Source organism: Phyllobates terribilis, unplaced genomic scaffold (genome assembly GCF_046119375.1).
Source record: "Phyllobates terribilis strain yellow unplaced genomic scaffold, ASM4611937v1 Scaffold_34__1_contigs__length_13252353, whole genome shotgun sequence".
NCBI classification, from domain to species: Eukaryota; Metazoa; Chordata; class Amphibia; order Anura; family Dendrobatidae; genus Phyllobates; species Phyllobates terribilis.
In genome coordinates, this window is record NW_027362794.1 from 5,181,547 (window position 1) to 5,201,559 (window position 20,013).

The 20,013-nt window shown below is 44.0% G+C and overlaps 10 non-coding genes and 2 pseudogenes across 10 annotated transcripts; all 12 read left to right on the top strand.

The window, feature by feature from the left end:
* Positions 1-485: 485 nt before the first annotated feature.
* LOC141181468 (U2 spliceosomal RNA) lies at positions 486-676 on the top strand. Its single transcript, XR_012257042.1, has one exon. It is a non-coding gene; the product is annotated as a U2 spliceosomal RNA (small nuclear RNA).
* A 1,120-nt stretch (positions 677-1,796) lies between these two features.
* LOC141181391 (U2 spliceosomal RNA) lies at positions 1,797-1,987 on the top strand. Its single transcript, XR_012256972.1, has one exon. It is a non-coding gene; the product is annotated as a U2 spliceosomal RNA (small nuclear RNA).
* Positions 1,988-3,109: 1,122 nt separating this feature from the next.
* Positions 3,110-3,300, top strand: LOC141181508 (U2 spliceosomal RNA). Its single transcript, XR_012257078.1, has one exon. It is a non-coding gene; the product is annotated as a U2 spliceosomal RNA (small nuclear RNA).
* Positions 3,301-9,689: 6,389 nt separating this feature from the next.
* On the top strand, positions 9,690-9,877 carry LOC141181966 (U2 spliceosomal RNA). The gene has a single exon (XR_012257479.1). It is a non-coding gene; the product is annotated as a U2 spliceosomal RNA (small nuclear RNA).
* A 1,113-nt stretch (positions 9,878-10,990) lies between these two features.
* Positions 10,991-11,170, top strand: LOC141182115 (U2 spliceosomal RNA; annotated as a pseudogene).
* A 707-nt stretch (positions 11,171-11,877) lies between these two features.
* LOC141182057 (U2 spliceosomal RNA) lies at positions 11,878-12,069 on the top strand. The gene has a single exon (XR_012257547.1). It is a non-coding gene; the product is annotated as a U2 spliceosomal RNA (small nuclear RNA).
* A 1,044-nt stretch (positions 12,070-13,113) lies between these two features.
* On the top strand, positions 13,114-13,304 carry LOC141181392 (U2 spliceosomal RNA). The gene has a single exon (XR_012256973.1). It is a non-coding gene; the product is annotated as a U2 spliceosomal RNA (small nuclear RNA).
* Positions 13,305-14,423: 1,119 nt separating this feature from the next.
* LOC141181393 (U2 spliceosomal RNA) lies at positions 14,424-14,614 on the top strand. Its single transcript, XR_012256974.1, has one exon. It is a non-coding gene; the product is annotated as a U2 spliceosomal RNA (small nuclear RNA).
* Positions 14,615-15,727: 1,113 nt separating this feature from the next.
* LOC141181394 (U2 spliceosomal RNA) lies at positions 15,728-15,918 on the top strand. The gene has a single exon (XR_012256975.1). It is a non-coding gene; the product is annotated as a U2 spliceosomal RNA (small nuclear RNA).
* Positions 15,919-17,031: 1,113 nt separating this feature from the next.
* On the top strand, positions 17,032-17,211 carry LOC141182117 (U2 spliceosomal RNA; annotated as a pseudogene).
* A 707-nt stretch (positions 17,212-17,918) lies between these two features.
* Positions 17,919-18,110, top strand: LOC141182058 (U2 spliceosomal RNA). The gene has a single exon (XR_012257548.1). It is a non-coding gene; the product is annotated as a U2 spliceosomal RNA (small nuclear RNA).
* A 1,113-nt stretch (positions 18,111-19,223) lies between these two features.
* LOC141181395 (U2 spliceosomal RNA) lies at positions 19,224-19,414 on the top strand. Its single transcript, XR_012256976.1, has one exon. It is a non-coding gene; the product is annotated as a U2 spliceosomal RNA (small nuclear RNA).
* Positions 19,415-20,013: the final 599 nt, after the last annotated feature.

A 20,013-nucleotide genomic window follows, 5' to 3' on the forward strand; every position in this document is an offset into this window, starting at 1 on the left:
GACATTCAGCCATCCAGGTATCCCGCCTGCAGTAGACGGAATGTGGCAATGGAACGCTGGCTGCGCGTGTCATAATAGGCTCTGAGCCTTTATATACCTGCGCACAGCAGCAGCCACCTTCAGTCTGCTGCTGGACAGCCAGCAGCAGCAGCAGCAGGAGAGGTAATTAATCAGCAACCCTCCTGCTAAGGGTAGACAGCTGCTCGTTCCACCCCACCCCCCCCCGCCTTAATTGGTTCTCCTCCCTTCCAACGGTGTTGAGGCGGGTGGGAACAGCCGGGGGTTGAGGGTACTGTGCTAAAAGAGGTGGAGTTATGCAGATCTAAAACGCGTGGATTGCAGCAGCAGCAAGCCGAAAAGTGCAGGCATGTGAGGGATCTAGAGGTTGACAGCATGTCTTCTTAACGGGAGTCCAGGTGGCCATCTCCACAAATGGACTTTTCAGAATCCTTGGGTGGCACCGTAGTCGGAAACCAATTCTGGTTATCGCTTCTCGGCCTTTTGGCTAAGATCAAGTGTAGTATCTGTTCTTATCAGTTTAATATCTGATACGTCCCCTATCTGGGGACCATATATTAAATGGATTTTTAGAACAGGGAGATGGAAAAAGAGCTTGCTCTGTCCACTCCATGCATTGACCTGGTATTGCAGTATCTCCAGGACCGGTGCACCCCTTCTTTAATGCAGTTTCTAAAATCAGAAAGAATTGAATTCAATGCTTTTTGTTCATTTGGCTTGTTTGTCGGATTTTGGGATGGACTCTTTGGCTTTGCTTTTCTTCTCCTCATTGGATTTTTCATGTTAAAAGTTGCAGAAGCCAGATGACAAGCTCATTTTGGTTCAACTTCAGCAACTGTGCATTGCATTGCCATGTAATGTAATGCAATGCTATCTATCTAGCTCTCCCTCTATACTTCCTTTTGGATAAACAGACATATTAGGCAAGCATTTTGGAGCTTTCACCTAAATAACTACAGGTGGTGAGATAAGCTTCACAATATAATTGACCTTTCAGTATATTGTTGCACACACACCATCTATTTAGCAAATGCCCTTGTTATCAACAGCAGCCTTTTAAACTCACCTGAGCTAACAGGTATGTGAGCTGGTTACTCTGCTGCGCTTAAAATTTCTTTTTTGGTTTGCTACAATGCCTTTTCTGAAACGTTGTCTCCCTCTGCTGGAACACTGACTTCTTTCATTTAATGCCTGCAGACTATAAAAGAGAAACCAACCCAAAAAGTTTGGTTGATTAGTCTGTGGCATTCTTTTAAACTGTTGCTTATGGCGGTCTCTGTGAGCTTCTCAGTGACATTCAGCCATCCAGGTATCCCGCCTGCAGTAGACGGAATGTGGCAATGGAACGCTGGCTGCGCGTGTCATAATAGGCTCTGAGCCTTTATATACCTGCGCACAGCAGCAGACACCTTCAGTCTGCTGCTGGACAGCCAGCAGCAGCAGCAGCAGGAGAGGTAATTAATCAGCAACCCTCCTGCTAAGGGTAGACAGCTGCTCGTTCCACCCCCCCCCCCCCCCGCCTTAATTGGTTCTCCTCCCTTCCAACGGTGTTGAGGCGGGTGGGAACAGCCGGGGGTTGAGGGTACTGTGCTAAAAGAGGTGGAGTTATGCAGATCTAAAACGCGTGGATTGCAGCAGCAGCAAGCCGAAAAGTGCAGGCATGTGAGGGATCTAGAGGTTGACAGCATGTCTTCTTAACGGGAGTCCAGGTGGCCATCTCCACAAATGGACTTTTCAGAATCCTTGGGTGGCACCGTAGTCGGAAACCAATTCTGGTTATCGCTTCTCGGCCTTTTGGCTAAGATCAAGTGTAGTATCTGTTCTTATCAGTTTAATATCTGATACGTCCCCTATCTGGGGACCATATATTAAATGGATTTTTAGAACAGGGAGATGGAAAAAGAGCTTGCTCTGTCCACTCCACGCATTGACCTGGTATTGCAGTATCTCCAGGACCGGTGCACCCCTTCTTTAATGCAGTTTCTAAAATCAGAAAGAATTGAATTCAATGCTTTTTGTTCATTTGGCTTGTTTGTCGGATTTTGGGATGGACTCTTTGGCTTTGCTTTTCTTCTCCTCATTGGATTTTTCATGTTAAAAGTTGCAGAAGCCAGATGACAAGCTCATTTTGGTTCAACTTCAGCAACTGTGCATTGCATTGCCATGTAATGTAATGCAATGCTATCTATCTAGCTCTCCCTCTATACTTCCTTTTGGATAAACAGACATATTAGGCAAGCATTTTGGAGCTTTCACCTAAATAACTACAGGTGGTGAGATAAGCTGCACAATATAATTGACCTTTCAGTATATTGTTGCACACACACCATCTATTTAGCAAATGCCCTTGTTATCAACAGCAGCCTTTTAAACTCACCTGAGCTAACAGGTATGTGAGCTGGTTACTCTGCTGCGCTTAAAATTTCTTTTTTGGTTTGCTACAATGCCTTTTCTGAAACGTTGTCTCCCTCTGCTGGAACACTGACTTCTTTCATTTAATGCCTGCAGACTATAAAAGAGAAACCAACCCAAAAAGTTTGGTTGATTAGTCTGTGGCATTCTTTTAAACTGTTGCTTATGGCGGTCTCTGTGAGCTTCTCAGTGACATTCAGCCATCCAGGTATCCCGCCTGCAGTAGACGGAATGTGGCAATGGAACGCTGGCTGCGCGTGTCATAATAGGCTCTGAGCCTTTATATACCTGCGCACAGCAGCAGCCACCTTCAGTCTGCTGCTGGACAGCCAGCAGCAGCAGCAGCAGGAGAGGTAATTAATCAGCAACCCTCCTGCTAAGGGTAGACAGCTGCTCGTTCCACCCCCCCCCCCCCCCCCGCCTTAATTGGTTCTCCTCCCTTCCAACGGTGTTGAGGCGGGTGGGAACAGCCGGGGGTTGAGGGTACTGTGCTAAAAGAGGTGGAGTTATGCAGATCTAAAACGCGTGGATTGCAGCAGCAGCAAGCCGAAAAGTGCAGGCATGTGAGCGATCTAGAGGTTGACAGCATGTCTTCTTAACGGGAGTCCAGGTGGCCATCTCCACAAATGGACTTTTCAGAATCCTTGGGTGGCACCGTAGTCGGAAACCAATTCTGGTTATCGCTTCTCTGCCTTTTGGCTAAGATCAAGTGTAGTATCTGTTCTTATCAGTTTAATATCTGATACGTCCCCTATCTGGGGACCATATATTAAATGGATTTTTAGAACAGGGAGATGGAAAAAGAGCTTGCTCTGTCCACTCCACGCATTGACCTGGTATTGCAATATCTCCAGGACCGGTGCACCCCTTCTTTAATGCAGTTTCTAAAATCAGAAAGAATTGAATTCAATACTTTTTGTTCATTTGGCTTGTTTGTCGGATTTTGGGATGGACTCTTTGGCTTTGCTTTTCTTCTCCTCATTGGATTTTTCATGTTAAAAGTTGCAGAAGCCAGATGACAAGCTCATTTTGGTTCAACTTCAGCAACTGTGCATTGCATTGCCATGTAATGTAATGCAATGCTATCTATCTAGCTCTCCCTCTATACTTCCTTTTGGATAAACAGACATATTAGGCAAGCATTTTGGAGCTTTCACCTAAATAACTACAGGTGGTGAGATAAGCTGCACAATATAATTGACCTTTCAGTATATTGTTGCACACACACCATCTATTTAGCAAATGCCCTTGTTATCAACAGCAGCCTTTTAAACTCACCTGAGCTAACAGGTATGTGAGCTGGTTACTCTGCTGCGCTTAAAATTTCTTTTTTGGTTTGCTACAATGCCTTTTCTGAAACGTTGTCTCCCTCTGCTGGAACACTGACTTCTTTCATTTAATGCCTGCAGACTATAAAAGAGAAACCAACCCAAAAAGTTTGGTTGATTAGTCTGTGGCATTCTTTTAAACTGTTGCTTATGGCGGTCTCTGTGAGCTTCTCAGTGACATTCAGCCATCCAGGTATCCCGCCTGCAGTAGACGGAATGTGGCAATGGAACGCTGGCTGCGCGTGTCATAATAGGCTCTGAGCCTTTATATACCTGCGCACAGCAGCAGCCACCTTCAGTCTGCTGCTGGACAGCCAGCAGCAGCAGCAGCAGGAGAGGTAATTAATCAGCAACCCTCCTGCTAAGGGTAGACAGCTGCTCGTTCCACCCCCCCCCCGCCTTAATTGGTTCTCCTCCCTTCCAACGGTGTTGAGGCGGGTGGGAACAGCCGGGGGTTGAGGGTACTGTGCTAAAAGAGGTGGAGTTATGCAGATCTAAAACGCGTGGATTGCAGCAGCAGCAAGCCGAAAAGTGCAGGCATGTGAGGGATCTAGAGGTTGACAGCATGTCTTCTTAACGGGAGTCCAGGTGGCCATCTCCACAAATGGACTTTTCAGAATCCTTGGGTGGCACCGTAGTCGGAAACCAATTCTGGTTATCGCTTCTCGGCCTTTTGGCTACGATCAAGTGCTTTATTGCAGGAGATTGTAGTTGAAGGGTACTCGGGTACCCCTCTCCTTGGCCTGGCAGGATCGTCCACTTTGGTGGACTTAACCTGCTTGCTGCTATTAGGGAGAGGGCTTAGTCCCAGGGTAACGTGTTGCGATCCCCCAGCTTCCAGGTGTCTTTCGCTGCAAGAACACTGGGAGCGCAGATTGCAAGCGGCTGCAATTTGCAACCTTGTTGCGGTTTCCATGGAGGTTGACCCTAACCTCGTGCCTCTTTATGCGAGGCTAAAAAACTCTATCCGAGTTCACTTCACGGCGGGTGGCTCGGATATGAGGAAATTAGGGTATGTAGTCCAGGACGTGCTCAGGAACCTTCTTGGCGTGCAGAGGAATGAAATTCTGTCCATCCAGGATTATCCTAGAAGAGGTGACTATGACATCACATTCACCGGAGAAGGTATTTTCAGAGATGTTCTAGAAAAGTTAAAAAAAGTTGAAAATAGTCCTGTTCTGAAAGGGATACAAATTGTTGAGCACGTCCTGGATGAGGTAAGACTTGTTGTCGTAAAAGTATTTTCGCCTTTTGTTTCTGCTCCAGAAATTATGTCATTTTTAGCAATTTATTTTAAAAGTGTTAAATGTATTGGGAAGATACTTAATGAATATAACATATGGACATCTAAGTGGAAATTTCTTGTGAAGTGAATAAGAGATCCAAATACACCAGGTGGTATACGGCTTCCCCCTGCCCGTTTTAAAATTGGACAAACAAATGGGGATTTCTTCTTTTCTGGGATGCCAGTATATTGCAGAAATTGTGGGCGCTATGGTCATTCAAAAGAAAACTGTAATGTATCATGTAGAAATTGTGCTAGTGAAGAACATGAGACAAAAGAATGCCCTAAGGAAAAGAAATGTAGTTTTTGCCAGACTCCAGGTCACTTTTATTTTTCTTGCCCTCACAGATTTCGGGAAGATGAGCAAAAGGGAAAGTCCAAGACGTCCGACCAAGGACCAAAAGATCAGACCACCCCTCAGGAGGAGGAACAACAACCTGGAGCCTCTGGAGACAATAAGGGCGTACCAAATAGTGAAATGTCTCCAGAGTCTATGACAGGTAAAATACCAAATCCCAAAACCTGGCTGCAGGACCTGCGAGAGTCCAAAAGGAGGGCTGAGAAGGAGCAGAAGGGCACTACTGGTAAGGTCAAAAGGGACCGGCAAAAGGCCGACGCAGAAGCCCATGCCCAGTCTGGGTCTCCTAGGGCTGAGGGCGCTGAGTGGATAAAGGTGGGTCCTAAGAAAAAGAAAAAGGGTGGTTCGGAGGAGGCAGCAGGAGGTGAACAGATGGACACTTCTTCAGAAGGGGACGTGGACGCTGGACCCTCAGGGGTTTCGGTCTCCGCTGCTACAGGTGGGGACCGGGATCTTGCTGCCTCTGAAGAGTCAGAGGCTCTGCCTTGTGCGCAACCTCCTCCTATAGGACGACCTTCTACAGGTCAAACAGGGGCGGCGGAACCCCTCGGGGACCCACCTGATGAGGAACTGCATGGCCAGCCAATGGAGACCCAGCGGGTTCTGCCAGCCAGCCCTCCGAGCTATGCCAGTGTAGCGTCGGGTTTATATAAATGTGGTAATCTTTCCTCCTCCACGGAGACTCTCGTGACGATACTATCAGATGAGGAGGGAGGCGCAAGCCCAGTGGTCTGATCAGGTTCATCGGACAGGTAAATCCGTTGCTCTTAGTTACCTAAGTAAAATTTCTACATTTTCTAATGATGGCTGAACTCAAAGGTATTTCCCTCAACGTGAGAGGCATAAAATCTAACACGAGAAGAACTGCTCTTTTTAATTTTTTTACGTGTTTTACTGCATCTGTATTTTTTCTGCAAGAATGTAATATCCCACATGAAATGTCATATCAAAAATATAAAGATGAGTGGAAGTGTGGGCCATCTGTCTGGTCCGGATCGAATGCTGCAGGATCAGCGGGTGTAGCCATACTTTTTAAAGGGAACGTTTTAATTGATTTTATTCAGGAAATTTTACCAGGTCGTATTTTATTAGTGAAAGCTTTTATTGATGGTATTAGATGGCAGTTTTTAAATTTTTATGGATCCCCAGAGAAAAATGAAAGAGCCGAAATGCTTGATCTTTTACCTTTATTTATTAATAACTCTGAACCTTTTATCTTAGCAGGGGATTTTAATTGTGTTTTAAAAGGTGAAAACCGGCGCTCCAGCTCTGTAAGCAGGAACTACGATAAAACCTCAGGTATGCTACATGATATAGTCAAAGATGCTAAATTGATAGACATATATAAAGAGTGTCATAGTGACAGCCCAGAGGACGCCGGTTTCACTTGGAACAATGCTAATTGTAGCTCTAGGATTGATTTTATTTTTGGTTCAGATAAAACAATACCTGCCAAATGTGAAGTTTTAACTCATATATTTTCAGACCATAAACTTTTATCCTTTACCATAAAAGTAAATGACAACAAAAAATGTGGTAAGAAAAGCTGGAAAATGAACGTATCCCTTTTAACTGACCCGCAGATTTTATCAGATTTTATTGAGTTTTATAGGAAATGTAGAAAAGGGAAAAAAACAAATGAGACTATGAGTGTATGGTGGGATAGAATGAAAGTAAAAATAAAAGACTTTTTTATTAAAAAGAGTATATGTAGAGCCAAAGAAAAATATGAAGAATATAGAATTTTAAATACCCGCCTACAAACATTATTTAAGCTCAGAGACAATGGGATAGATGTACAACTTGATATTTCAAACTTAAAAGAAGAGATTTCAAAATGGCTAGAACAAAAAGGAAAAGAGATAATTTTTCGTTCTAGAGTACAACATATAGAAGAAAATGAAAAGTGTTCCAGATATTTTTTTAGGAAAAATAAAAAAGAAAAAGTGATAATTGACCATATAGATGGTGAGAATAATATAAAAAATATGCTGGGTAAAGTTGAGGTTTTTTTTTCTAATCTTTTTAATGGAAAAAATATAGATAATAAATTAATGGATGATTCGCTGCAAGGACTAACAGCTGTTTTAGATCCCGCATCCCAAGAGTTTTTATCCCAAGTTTTAACGGAACAAGAAGTATTAAAAACTATTAAAAGTTTTAAAACTGGAAAGGTCCCTGGTCCTGATGGCATCCCAATAGAATTTTATGTATGTTTTTATGATATTTTAAAAGATGATTTGTTTTATTTGTTTACTGAGGTTTTTAATAATAAGGTTTTATTAAATTCCTGGAAGAAAGGTGAAGTCTCCCTCCTATACAAAAAAGGTGATAAATCAAAATTAGAAAACTGGAGACCAATAACACTTTTAAATTGTGACTATAAAATAATGGCTAAAATTTGTGCAAATCGTCTAAAAGAAGTCATCAGCAAAGTTATTCATTCTAATCAAGTGTGTGGGGTGCCAGGGCGCAGTATATGGGACAATCTGAATTTAGTGAAAGACTGTATTGAGGATGTGAAAGACAGAAAGGGGAAAATGGCGATTTTATCTATTGATTTTGAAAAAGCATTTGACCGTGTCTCACACTTTTATCTTTTTAAAGTTTTAGAGAAAATGGGCATACCAGAAGGGTTTTTACTATCGCTTAAAGCATTTTACAAGGATTGTACAAGTAAGATTTTAGTGAATGGTTTTAAGACACAAGAGGTATTTTTACGGTCAGGGGTGAAACAGGGATGCCCTCTGTCCCCCCTACTGTTTATCTGTGCACTGGAACCAATGTTATGTGCAATACGCCAAAATAAACAGATATGCGGTGTCCCTCTGCCTGGAAGCGGTGGTTTGGAGGCCAAGGTTGTAGGCTACATGGATGACGTGGCGGTCTTGTGTACAGATGCACCATCACTTACGGCCACTCTCCATCAAGTGCAATCCTTTTGTCTAGCTTCTGGTTTTAAAATCAATTTTAATAAGTGTAACATTTTAAGTGTTGGGGGGATGATTTTACGTGATGTACCAATTAATGTCTCCGAATCCATTTCCATTTTAGGTATATCATTCACTGAAAATAATGATGGTTATAATAGTTGGGAAACTGTTACACAGAAAGTAAATACGAAAATATGTATGTGGAACATGAGGAGACTTACAATGGAGGGTAAAGTATTGGTTTTAAAGATGGTGATTTTACCTCTTTTATTGTATCTTAGCATGGTTTTCCCCCCGCCTGTTAATGTTTTAAAAAAGATAACCAAAACCTGTTTTACCTTCTTTTGGAACTCAAAAATGGAAAAGCTGAAAAGAGAAATCATGATGAAATCAAAAGTAAAAGGTGGTAAAGATTTTCCAGATTTTAATAGGTTTCTTTTAATCCATCTGTTCGTTTACTGTTTTAATGCCCTTTTTAAGAATCACTATTGGTCCTTTTTTATGCGTTTTAATACAGGATTTTTTATGAGAAAGTTTGGATGGTATGAAGTTAATATATCTGTGCCCCATGCTTTTAATTTGTCGACGCATTATGAGATTTTAAGGAAAATAGTGTCCGATTTTAATTTAGGGACTAAGAAAATAGAGGAATTAAGAAATAGTAAGAAACTAATTAAAGAAATACGTAAAAGTGAGGAAATATGTAATGTTGACAGATATGATGATGACAAATCTATGTCTATCTGGAAAATGATTAACGTTTTTTATCTTTTTAATGAACAGAGAGATCTGGCTTGGAGTTGCATGCACCGCTGTCTTCCTTGCCGGGCATTCCAATACAGAAGAGGATTTGTGAGGTCTGCCATCTGCCCAAGAGCCGGATGCCAAGACGAGGAAACGGTGGAACATCTATTATGGACATGTAATTTTGCAAAGGATTTCTGGAGAAGACTGCTCCCCCTACTGGAAAGGGTGGCAGACCTCAAGGACTTTACATATAAAACTGTGCTATACGGACTTATGGAATGCCCCACAATGGACCAGTACACAATGGTTTGGAAGACAGTGAACTGCGCCAAGTCATCTCTCTGGAAAGCGCGCAACATTGCTATTTTTAAACAAGATGTTTTATCAGTGAATGATGTTTTAAGTTTATGTTTATGTGAAATGTACACTTATTATTTAATTGACAAAAAGAAGAATGTACATATTTCCAAAAAATGGCTTGTTGACCAATGGAACCTAATTATTTAAAATCTTTGTATTTTTTTGTTTTGTAAATTTCATTTGTCTTTTAACGTTTGGTATTTGTGTAATTATGCTTGTAATTTGTTAAAGTTTTAATAAACGGTTTTATCCCTCTGCAGGGGATAGACAAATTAAAAAAAAATCTGTTCTTATCAGTTTAATATCTGATACGTCCCCTATCTGGGGACCATATATTAAATGGATTTTTAGAACAGGGAGATGGAAAAAGAGCTTGCTCTGTCCACTCCACGCATTGACCTGGTATTGCAGTATCTCCAGGACCGGTGCACCCCTTCTTTAATGCAGTTTCTAAAATCAGAAAGAATTGAATTCAATGCTTTTTGTTCATTTGGCTTGTTTGTCGGATTTTGGGATGGACTCTTTGGCTTTGCTTTTCTTCTCCTCATTGGATTTTTCATGTTAAAAGTTGCAGAAGCCAGATGACAAGCTCATTTTGGTTCAACTTCAGCAACTGTGCATTGCATTGCCATGTAATGTAATGCAATGCTATCTATCTAGCTCTCCCTCTATACTTCCTTTTGGATAAACAGACATATTAGGCAAGCATTTTGGAGCTTTCACCTAAATAACTACAGGTGGTGAGATAAGCTGCACAATATAATTGACCTTTCAGTATATTGTTGCACACACACCATCTATTTAGCAAATGCCCTTGTTATCAACAGCAGCCTTTTAAACTCACCTGAGCTAACAGGTATGTGAGCTGGTTACTCTGCTGCGCTTAAAATTTCTTTTTTGGTTTGCTACAATGCCTTTTCTGAAACGTTGTCTCCCTCTGCTGGAACACTGACTTCTTTCATTTAATGCCTGCAGACTATAAAAGAGAAACCAACCCAAAAAGTTTGGTTGATTAGTCTGTGGCATTCTTTTAAACTGTTGCTTATGGCGGTCTCTGTGAGCTTCTCAGTGACATTCAGCCATCCAGGTATCCCGCCTGCAGTAGACGGAATGTGGCAATGGAACGCTGGCTGCGCGTGTCATAATAGGCTCTGAGCCTTTATATACCTGCGCACAGCAGCAGCCACCTTCAGTCTGCTGCTGGACAGCCAGCAGCAGCAGCAGCAGGAGAGGTAATTAATCAGCAACCCTCCTTCTAAGGGTAGACAGCTGCTCGTTCCCCCCCCCCCGCCTTAATTGGTTCTCCTCCCTTCCAACGGTGTTGAGGCGGGTGGGAACAGCCGGGGGTTGAGGGTACTGTGCTAAAAGAGGTGGAGTTATGCAGATCTAAAACGCGTGGATTGCAGCAGCAGCAAGCCGAAAAGTGCAGGCATGTGAGGGATCTAGAGGTTGACAGCATGTCTTCTTAACGGGAGTCCAGGTGGCCATCTCCACAAATGGACTTTTCAGAATCCTTGGGTGGCACCGTAGTCAGAAACCAATTCTGGTTATCGCTTCTCGGCCTTTTGGCTAAGATCAAGTGTAGTATCTTTCGAAAAGGCGGTTTTGGATGTTGGCCGCCCTAGTAGATTGATACATTATGCACACTGGGGTTTAGGCGCTTGTTAGTATGCCAGGTGGCTAATATAGTCATCTGGTGGAAAGCATGGCCCACCAGGATCGACGCCATTGGGCCGGGGAAGATCGAAAGCCCGAAGTGTGAAGTGCCCCAGGAGTGGTGACCCTGGGGTGCCTTAACTCACTGGGATTGGGAACCCCACTTGAGTTTATGGCACATTTGCACAAGCACTTCAATATTTCTTTCTTCGCACACACCCTTATTCTGGGCCTTCTGGCCTTAGGATGGGGAATTTTTTCAATTCCCGGTCGAAGGTCCGGGCAGTATTATACTGTGAAACCTTCACTATTTATTTAATTTCTTTGTCACTGTGTGTCCACTTATTCACGTGTGTCACGTCTTACTAGGATTTTGTCGGGATGCGGTTCCCTTATGGGTTCCTCTCTTGGCAGGTCTAGGGGGGGAGTGTGTGGCCATCAGGTTCCGCTCCCCCCTGAACCCCCCTGGCTCTCCTCTTTCGGGAGGAGGGCGTTGTTGGCTCCCCTCTTCCAGGAGGGGAGCACAGTCTTTGGCTCCCAGTGCCTTGCTCGGGTGAGAACTCGGGCAGGTGCTGGGGGTAAGATTGGGTCGCCTCTGGCTTCGGCTGGAGGTGGCTATTTGTCCCTGTTCCTCGCTGTGGCCTTCTGGCTCGGAGGGACGGGGAATGGTTTGGGGGACCCTTCTCCTTTTGGAGAGGGTTTCAAGAAGACCAGCATCCTAGTGCACTTTTTTTGTGGCACTTGTCACTTTTTTAAGCGCACTCGGGTTTTGTACACGAATTCGGGCTTTCGATAAAGAAAAAAAAAAAAAAAAAAAAATCTGTTCTTATCAGTTTAATATCTGATACGTCCCCTATCTGGGGACCATATATTAAATGGATTTTTAGAACAGGGAGATGGAAAAAGAGCTTGCTCTGTCCACTCCACGCATTGACCTGGTATTGCAGTATCTCCAGGACCGGTGCACCCCTTCTTTAATGCAGTTTCTAAAATCAGAAAGAATTGAATTCAATGCTTTTTGTTCATTTGGCTTGTTTGTCGGATTTTGGGATGGACTCTTTGGCTTTGCTTTTCTTCTCCTCATTGGATTTTTCATGTTAAAAGTTGCAGAAGCCAGATGACAAGCTCATTTTGGTTCAACTTCAGCAACTGTGCATTGCATTGCCATGTAATGTAATGCAATGCTATCTATCTAGCTCTCCCTCTATACTTCCTTTTGGATAAACAGACATATTAGGCAAGCATTTTGGAGCTTTCACCTAAATAACTACAGGTGGTGAGATAAGCTGCACAATATAATTGACCTTTCAGTATATTGTTGCACACACACCATCTATTTAGCAAATGCCCTTGTTATCAACAGCAGCCTTTTAAACTCACCTGAGCTAACAGGTATGTGAGCTGGTTACTCTGCTGCGCTTAAAATTTCTTTTTTGGTTTGCTACAATGCCTTTTCTGAAACGTTGTCTCCCTCTGCTGGAACACTGACTTCTTTCATTTAATGCCTGCAGACTATAAAAGAGAAACCAACCCAAAAAGTTTGGTTGATTAGTCTGTGGCATTCTTTTAAACTGTTGCTTATGGCGGTCTCTGTGAGCTTCTCAGTGACATTCAGCCATCCAGGTATCCCGCCTGCAGTAGACGGAATGTGGCAATGGAACGCTGGCTGCGCGTGTCATAATAGGCTCTGAGCCTTTATATACCTGCGCACAGCAGCAGCCACCTTCAGTCTGCTGCTCGTTCCACCCCCCCCCCCGCCTTAATTGGTTCTCCTCCCTTCCAACGGTGTTGAGGCGGGTGGGAACAGCCGGGGGTTGAGGGTACTGTGCTAAAAGAGGTGGAGTTATGCAGATCTAAAACGCGTGGATTGCAGCAGCAGCAAGCCGAAAAGTGCAGGCATGTGAGGGATCTAGAGGTTGACAGCATGTCTTCTTAACGGGAGTCCAGTTGGCCATCTCCACAAATGGACTTTTCAGAATCCTTGGGTGGCACCGTAGTCGGAAACCAATTCTGGTTATCGCTTCTCGGCCTTTTGGCTAAGATCAAGTGTAGTATCTGTTCTTATCAGTTTAATATCTGATACGTCCCCTATCTGGGGACCATATATTAAATGGATTTTTAGAACAGGGAGATGGAAAAAGAGCTTGCTCTGTCCACTCCACGCATTGACCTGGTATTGCAGTATCTCCAGGACCGGTGCACCCCTTCTTTAATGCAGTTTCTAAAATCAGAAAGAATTGAATTCAATGCTTTTTGTTCATTTGGCTTGTTTGTCGGATTTTGGGATGGACTCTTTGGCTTTGCTTTTCTTCTCCTCATTGGATTTTTCATGTTAAAAGTTGCAGAAGCCAGATGACAAGCTCATTTTGGTTCAACTTCAGCAACTGTGCATTGCATTGCCATGTAATGTAATGCAATGCTATCTATCTAGCTCTCCCTCTATACTTCCTTTTGGATAAACAGACATATTAGGCAAGCATTTTGGAGCTTTCACCTAAATAACTACAGGTGGTGAGATAAGCTGCACAATATAATTGACCTTTCAGTATATTGTTGCACACACACCATCTATTTAGCAAATGCCCTTGTTATCAACAGCAGCCTTTTAAACTCACCTGAGCTAACAGGTATGTGAGCTGGTTACTCTGCTGCGCTTAAAATTTCTTTTTTGGTTTGCTACAATGCCTTTTCTGAAACGTTGTCTCCCTCTGCTGGAACACTGACTTCTTTCATTTAATGCCTGCAGACTATAAAAGAGAAACCAACCCAAAAAGTTTGGTTGATTAGTCTGTGGCATTCTTTTAAACTGTTGCTTATGGCGGTCTCTGTGAGCTTCTCAGTGACATTCAGCCATCCAGGTATCCCGCCTGCAGTAGACGGAATGTGGCAATGGAACGCTGGCTGCGCGTGTCATAATAGGCTCTGAGCCTTTATATACCTGCGCACAGCAGCAGCCACCTTCAGTCTGCTGCTGGACAGCCAGCAGCAGCAGCAGCAGGAGAGGTAATTAATCAGCAACCCTCCTGCTAAGGGTAGACAGCTGCTCGTTCCACCCCACCCCCCCCCGCCTTAATTGGTTCTCCTCCCTTCCAACGGTGTTGAGGCGGGTGGGAACAGCCGGGGGTTGAGGGTACTGTGCTAAAAGAGGTGGAGTTATGCAGATCTAAAACGCGTGGATTGCAGCAGCAGCAAGCCGAAAAGTGCAGGCATGTGAGGGATCTAGAGGTTGACAGCATGTCTTCTTAACGGGAGTCCAGGTGGCCATCTCCACAAATGGACTTTTCAGAATCCTTGGGTGGCACCGTAGTCGGAAACCAATTCTGGTTATCGCTTCTCGGCCTTTTGGCTAAGATCAAGTGTAGTATCTGTTCTTATCAGTTTAATATCTGATACGTCCCCTATCTGGGGACCATATATTAAATGGATTTTTAGAACAGGGAGATGGAAAAAGAGCTTGCTCTGTCCACTCCACGCATTGACCTGGTATTGCAGTATCTCCAGGACCGGTGCACCCCTTCTTTAATGCAGTTTCTAAAATCAGAAAGAATTGAATTCAATGCTTTTTGTTCATTTGGCTTGTTTGTCGGATTTTGGGATGGACTCTTTGGCTTTGCTTTTCTTCTCCTCATTGGATTTTTCATGTTAAAAGTTGCAGAAGCCAGATGACAAGCTCATTTTGGTTCAACTTCAGCAACTGTGCATTGCATTGCCATGTAATGTAATGCAATGCTATCTATCTAGCTCTCCCTCTATACTTCCTTTTGGATAAACAGACATATTAGGCAAGCATTTTGGAGCTTTCACCTAAATAACTACAGGTGGTGAGATAAGCTGCACAATATAATTGACCTTTCAGTATATTGTTGCACACACACCATCTATTTAGCAAATGCCCTTGTTATCAACAGCAGCCTTTTAAACTCACCTGAGCTAACAGGTATGTGAGCTGGTTACTCTGCTGCGCTTAAAATTTCTTTTTTGGTTTGCTACAATGCCTTTTCTGAAACGTTGTCTCCCTCTGCTGGAACACTGACTTCTTTCATTTAATGCCTGCAGACTATAAAAGAGAAACCAACCCAAAAAGTTTGGTTGATTAGTCTGTGGCATTCTTTTAAACTGTTGCTTATGGCGGTCTCTGTGAGCTTCTCAGTGACATTCAGCCATCCAGGTATCCCGCCTGCAGTAGACGGAATGTGGCAATGGAACGCTGGCTGCGCGTGTCATAATAGGCTCTGAGTCTTTATATACCTGCGCACAGCAGCAGCCACCTTCAGTCTGCTGCTGGACAGCCAGCAGCAGCAGGAGAGGTAATTAATCAGCAACCCTCCTGCTAAGGGTAGACAGCTGCTCGTTCCACCCCACCCCCCCCCGCCTTAATTGGTTCTCCTCCCTTCCAACGGTGTTGAGGCGGGTGGGAACAGCCGGGGGTTGAGGGTACTGTGCTAAAAGAGGTGGAGTTATGCAGATCTAAAACGCGTGGATTGCAGCAGCAGCAAGCCGAAAAGTGCAGGCATGTGAGGGATCTAGAGGTTGACAGCATGTCTTCTTAACGGGAGTCCAGGTGGCCATCTCCACAAATGGACTTTTCAGAATCCTTGGGTGGCACCGTAGTCGGAAACCAATTCTGGTTATCGCTTCTCGGCCTTTTGGCTAAGATCAAGTGTAGTATCTGTTCTTATCAGTTTAATATCTGATACGTCCCCTATCTGGGGACCATATATTAAATGGATTTTTAGAACAGGGAGATGGAAAAAGAGCTTGCTCTGTCCACTCCACGCATTGACCTGGTATTGCAGTATCTCCAGGACCGGTGCACCCCTTCTTTAATGCAGTTTCTAAAATCAGAAAGAATTGAATTCAATGCTTTTTGTTCATTTGGCTTGTTTGTCGGATTTTGGGATGGACTCTTTGGCTTTGCTTTTCTTCTCCTCATTGGATTTTTCATGTTAAAAGTTGCAGAAGCCAGATGACAAGCTCATTTTGGTTCAACTTCAGCAACTGTGCATTGCATTGCCATGTAATGTAATGCAATGCTATCTATCTAGCTCTCCCTCTATACTTCCTTTTGGATAAACAGACATATTAGGCAAGCATTTTGGAGCTTTCACCTAAATAACTACAGGTGGTGAGATAAGCTGCACAATATAATTGACCTTTCAGTATATTGTTGCACACACACCATCTATTTAGCAAATGCCCTTGTTATCAACAGCAGCCTTTTAAACTCACCTGAGCTAACAGGTATGTGAGCTGGTTACTCTGCTGCGCTTAAAATTTCTTTTTTGGTTTGCTACAATGCCTTTTCTGAAACGTTGTCTCCCTCTGCTGGAACACTGACTTCTTTCATTTAATGCCTGCAGACTATAAAAGAGAAACCAACCCAAAAAGTTTGGTTGATTAGTCTGTGGCATTCTTTTAAACTGTTGCTTATGGCGGTCTCTGTGAGCTTCTCAGTGACATTCAGCCATCCAGGTATCCCGCCTGCAGTAGACGGAATGTGGCAATGGAACGCTGGCTGCGCGTGTCATAATAGGCTCTGAGCCTTTATATACCTGCGCACAGCAGCAGCCACCTTCAGTCTGCTGCTGGACAGCCAGCAGCAGCAGCAGCAGGAGAGGTAATTAATCAGCAACCCTCCTTCTAAGGGTAGACAGCTGCTCGTTCCCCCCCCCCCGCCTTAATTGGTTCTCCTCCCTTCCAACGGTGTTGAGGCGGGTGGGAACAGCCGGGGGTTGAGGGTACTGTGCTAAAAGAGGTGGAGTTATGCAGATCTAAAACGCGTGGATTGCAGCAGCAGCAAGCCGAAAAGTGCAGGCATGTGAGGGATCTAGAGGTTGACAGCATGTCTTCTTAACGGGAGTCCAGGTGGCCATCTCCACAAATGGACTTTTCAGAATCCTTGGGTGGCACCGTAGTCAGAAACCAATTCTGGTTATCGCTTCTCGGCCTTTTGGCTAAGATCAAGTGTAGTATCTTTCGAAAAGGCGGTTTTGGATGTTGGCCGCCCTAGTAGATTGATACATTATGCACACTGGGGTTTAGGCGCTTGTTAGTATGCCAGGTGGCTAATATAGTCATCTGGTGGAAAGCATGGCCCACCAGGATCGACGCCATTGGGCCGGGGAAGATCGAAAGCCCGAAGTGTGAAGTGCCCCAGGAGTGGTGACCCTGGGGTGCCTTAACTCACTGGGATTGGGAACCCCACTTGAGTTTATGGCACATTTGCACAAGCACTTCAATATTTCTTTCTTCGCACACACCCTTATTCTGGGCCTTCTGGCCTTAGGATGGGGAATTTTTTCAATTCCCGGTCGAAGGTCCGGGCAGTATTATACTGTGAAACCTTCACTATTTATTTAATTTCTTTGTCACTGTGTGTCCACTTATTCACGTGTGTCACGTCTTACTAGGATTTTGTCGGGATGCGGTTCCCTTATGGGTTCCTCTCTTGGCAGGTCTAGGGGGGGAGTGTGTGGCCATCAGGTTCCGCTCCCCCCTGAACCCCCCTGGCTCTCCTCTTTCGGGAGGAGGGCGTTGTTGGCTCCCCTCTTCCAGGAGGGGAGCACAGTCTTTGGCTCCCAGTGCCTTGCTCGGGTGAGAACTCGGGCAGGTGCTGGGGGTAAGATTGGGTCGCCTCTGGCTTCGGCTGGAGGTGGCTATTTGTCCCTGTTCCTCGCTGTGGCCTTCTGGCTCGGAGGGACGGGGAATGGTTTGGGGGACCCTTCTCCTTTTGGAGAGGGTTTCAAGAAGACCAGCATCCTAGTGCACTTTTTTTGTGGCACTTGTCACTTTTTTAAGCGCACTCGGGTTTTGTACACGAATTCGGGCTTTCGATAAAGAAAAAAAAAAAAAAAAAAAAATCTGTTCTTATCAGTTTAATATCTGATACGTCCCCTATCTGGGGACCATATATTAAATGGATTTTTAGAACAGGGAGATGGAAAAAGAGCTTGCTCTGTCCACTCCACGCATTGACCTGGTATTGCAGTATCTCCAGGACCGGTGCACCCCTTCTTTAATGCAGTTTCTAAAATCAGAAAGAATTGAATTCAATGCTTTTTGTTCATTTGGCTTGTTTGTCGGATTTTGGGATGGACTCTTTGGCTTTGCTTTTCTTCTCCTCATTGGATTTTTCATGTTAAAAGTTGCAGAAGCCAGATGACAAGCTCATTTTGGTTCAACTTCAGCAACTGTGCATTGCATTGCCATGTAATGTAATGCAATGCTATCTATCTAGCTCTCCCTCTATACTTCCTTTTGGATAAACAGACATATTAGGCAAGCATTTTGGAGCTTTCACCTAAATAACTACAGGTGGTGAGATAAGCTGCACAATATAATTGACCTTTCAGTATATTGTTGCACACACACCATCTATTTAGCAAATGCCCTTGTTATCAACAGCAGCCTTTTAAACTCACCTGAGCTAACAGGTATGTGAGCTGGTTACTCTGCTGCGCTTAAAATTTCTTTTTTGGTTTGCTACAATGCCTTTTCTGAAACGTTGTCTCCCTCTGCTGGAACACTGACTTCTTTCATTTAATGCCTGCAGACTATAAAAGAGAAACCAACCCAAAAAGTTTGGTTGATTAGTCTGTGGCATTCTTTTAAACTGTTGCTTATGGCGGTCTCTGTGAGCTTCTCAGTGACATTCAGCCATCCAGGTATCCCGCCTGCAGTAGACGGAATGTGGCAATGGAACGCTGGCTGCGCGTGTCATAATAGGCTCTGAGTCTTTATATACCTGCGCACAGCAGCAGCCACCTTCAGTCTGCTGCTGGACAGCCAGCAGCAGCAGGAGAGGTAATTAATCAGCAACCCTCCTGCTAAGGGTAGACAGCTGCTCGTTCCACCCCACCCCCCCCCGCCTTAATTGGTTCTCCTCCCTTCCAACGGTGTTGAGGCGGGTGGGAACAGCCGGGGGTTGAGGGTACTGTGCTAAAAGAGGTGGAGTTATGCAGATCTAAAACGCGTGGATTGCAGCAGCAGCAAGCCGAAAAGTGCAGGCATGTGAGGGATCTAGAGGTTGACAGCATGTCTTCTTAACGGGAGTCCAGGTGGCCATCTCCACAAATGGACTTTTCAGAATCCTTGGGTGGCACCGTAGTCGGAAACCAATTCTGGTTATCGCTTCTCGGCCTTTTGGCTAAGATCAAGTGTAGTATCTGTTCTTATCAGTTTAATATCTGATACGTCCCCTATCTGGGGACCATATATTAAATGGATTTTTAGAACAGGGAGATGGAAAAAGAGCTTGCTCTGTCCACTCCACGCATTGACCTGGTATTGCAGTATCTCCAGGACCGGTGCACCCCTTCTTTAATGCAGTTTCTAAAATCAGAAAGAATTGAATTCAATGCTTTTTGTTCATTTGGCTTGTTTGTCGGATTTTGGGATGGACTCTTTGGCTTTGCTTTTCTTCTCCTCATTGGATTTTTCATGTTAAAAGTTGCAGAAGCCAGATGACAAGCTCATTTTGGTTCAACTTCAGCAACTGTGCATTGCATTGCCATGTAATGTAATGCAATGCTATCTATCTAGCTCTCCCTCTATACTTCCTTTTGGATAAACAGACATATTAGGCAAGCATTTTGGAGCTTTCACCTAAATAACTACAGGTGGTGAGATAAGCTGCACAATATAATTGACCTTTCAGTATATTGTTGCACACACACCATCTATTTAGCAAATGCCCTTGTTATCAACAGCAGCCTTTTAAACTCACCTGAGCTAACAGGTATGTGAGCTGGTTACTCTGCTGCGCTTAAAATTTCTTTTTTGGTTTGCTACAATGCCTTTTCTGAAACGTTGTCTCCCTCTGCTGGAACACTGACTTCTTTCATTTAATGCCTGCAGACTATAAAAGAGAAACCAACCCAAAAAGTTTGGTTGATTAGTCTGTGGCATTCTTTTAAA